Raw genomic sequence first — 3,116 nt, forward strand, 5'->3', positions numbered from 1 at the left:
TTGTTGGCAATTGTCAAAGCATAAACATTTAGAAGACTTGAAAAGACATTATGGACAATCCCAGAGGACTGCACTCTGTGCATAGAGCTATTGCTGACTAGAATGGGAGTCCAATGGAATTGCCAAATGTGCAATCTTAGTTAGCTACACAGACAGACTAATAAGAATAATCTAGTAATACCACACGGAGTCATAGTCGAGGCAGGATAAGAATTTAGATCCAGTCTACAAGAATATCAAAGACGATTTAGAAAAAATCGAATGAGGAACGCTGGGAAAAAATAAGTACTCTATATTAAAATTAAAACTTACTGGGGCCAGCAAAGGAGCCCTCGCCTGCCCGATCCTGGCCTGCATCCTCAACAGCACCCTCCTCCTCCTCCTCCTCCTGTGTCCTCCTCTTGCCCCTGGGGGAAGCTGATGTACAACATGAAAGAAAGAAAAACAGAAAACATGGATGATATTTGTCAACCAAATCAAACATTTCAAAAGAACTAACAAAATATTTTGGCGAAATAGCAAATAGACAACTATTCAACGGGATATATTATTGACCAATCTCATGTGGTCTACTACGTTATTAGTATTGCTTGATTTGCGGACCGTCGAATTGGAAACTTCTTATGTAACTCACTACACAAAGTACTAAAAAGGTTTGCCTAGGATTGGCAGGCAGCAGTCCGCAGCACGCGAAGTGACAGCCAAAGTCCATCGTGATTGCAGATCAGCGACAACACTAAAGTTTCCTACTACATTAACCAGTCATTAAAATACTCAACCTATCAATCCACCACCACTATTTCTTCTTATCGCCATGTGTACAAAGGAAGGACTTGACTTGATTCTGTAGGGGCTGATTTAGAAGCCCCTTGCGGCTCTTTTGCTCCATTGTTGCGTGACTTTTGTGACGCAGCGGCAGCACAAAAGAGGGGCAATGGTGCGGCGTATATTAACAACGTGACGCATATGGGAGATGCATCACGTTGTAAAGCCCTGCACCATCAGGGGGCGTTCCGGTGCAAGGGAGGGCGTTCCTGTGCAGGAACGCATCCTAAAAGTGGCTGAGGGAAATCTACAAGATTTCAATCACTCACTTTAACGACAATGATGCATGACTCAAACCCTGCGCCTGCTTGAAGCAGACGTACGGCTTGACACAGCATTGGGGAGATAGGGCACCCCAGAGCATTGATGGAGCTGCGCCATCGTTACGACGCAACTCCAGCAATGCGCCGCCCTTACGGCACAGATGCGTAACGCTTTGGTGACGTTTTGGGCCCATGGTGCGACGCATTGTAAATACGGCGCACCATGGGTGATAGTGGCGTGGCGCACAATTACTGGTGCATCCCTGCTACTTTGCAGGGATGCGCCGGTAATTAAACATCTGAACCTTAGTGTGTAGCATCACGCAGTTCTTTAAACTACACTTATACATAATTTCACAGGCCAATGAAATGAACACAAAATCAAAAACAAATAAGCATAGTAGCAACACTACTGAGAAGGAGAGCAGTGCACCTGAAATGCACAGAAGATTTTGAAATATAATATACCTACAATGTAATGAGCAGCATTATTGCTCTTGGTAAAAAAAAGAAAAAAAATATAATAACATAGCATGAGAAAACAGAGTAGTAAAGAAATAGCTACTACTACTACTCACCAAGCCCGGGGATCTCGAGGCCAAGCAGGTCGAGCAGATCTCGTTCACGGGTCAGGACATCCGTCCAGCGGTGGGTGGCCTGGTTGTAGGTGCGCCGGACCCGAGAGTGGTGGTACATGGCCCGGCACACCTTAACCCACCGCTTCCGGCGATCCCGCATCCCGTACCCGCCTCCGATCTTGCCGCCTGCCATTATGGTCCTGGGGAGGTGGCGCTGTACATAGAACACTAGTGCGCCCACCTCCTCCGGGCTGAAAATCTCCCGGAGTGCGACTGTCTCCCCCCTCAAACGCCCGCACGGGAGCCGGGCACGGGTTGCGGGACCCTTCCCCTTCTCGGGATGCTTTCCGGCTCCCTTCACCATGGTCTGGGCGGAAAGGAATAAAGAAAATAGAATAGGGAAGAGAAGAAAAGGGTTTAAAAAAGTAGTTTAAAATTAACAAAAAGTAGCAGTAAACACAAAAATATAGGGCTAGAAAAATAGAGGGATAGATAATAAGTAAAATAGATCAAAAAAAACTTCAAACAAGCAAAGGATGGCACAGATTTAGAAAGGATACAAGAAGCCTGTCCAGAACCATAGCAATGAATGAGAAACAAGATGGCCGCGCCCGTTCACGACCGCGCGGGTAAGTTCGCGCAAGATGTTCCTCGCGAACACTCGTGAAATTGTACTTGCGAGCCGCACACTTTGCGAGATTACACTTCGCGCCCGGAAACGGAAATACGTCATGCAAACAAGATGGCCGCGCCCTTGAACGACCGCGAGGGTAAAATCGCGCCTTGCGCTACAAGCGGCTCACGAAAACGCACAAAACCTTGCGAACTGACACGCCACAAAAAGAGAAATGGCATATTCGCACGAATTTGCGGCTTCCGAATCCGATCTCCCGCATGTTCGCGCCCTGCGAATCCTGTGAATTTGCAGAAAAACGAGTTTTGCAAAACTGAAAGCACTCAGCAGGTGCAAGAGTTCAAACTCACCATTAGTAACAATTCACTGTAGGGCTTCCTGACTGGGGCCCCTCCAGAGTTCAGTTGCTAGTTGCAACAATTGTATGACCCTGCTCTGACCCTCACAGCAGGCTCATAGAATAGCTAGAAGTAGGCCACAAAGGTCCTGGAGAAAAAAAATTGCACTGCAACAGAAAGCAAATTACTGATAAGGAAGCAGGTGCCAGACCTGGAATTTTAAAACAGTGACACATTAATAAACTAACCCCAAATTAATTCATGTCAGTTGAAACAGGGCAGGTGTGCTTGCTTTTCCCCCCCATCATCTACAGTGATGATGAACCAGAAGGTGGCATTGATGTAACAGAGGGTGGCATGGGTGAAAGAGAGGGTGGCAGTGGTGAAACAGAGGGTGCTGGGAGGCTGTGATGATGAACCAGACGTAGAAACAACATAGTCGCGACCGTTGCGAGCCGACAAGTAAGTTCGCAATTGC

The sequence above is a fragment of the Lissotriton vulgaris genome, chromosome 3_1, assembly GCF_964263255.1.
Source record: "Lissotriton vulgaris chromosome 3_1, aLisVul1.2, whole genome shotgun sequence".
NCBI classification, from domain to species: Eukaryota; Metazoa; Chordata; class Amphibia; order Caudata; family Salamandridae; genus Lissotriton; species Lissotriton vulgaris.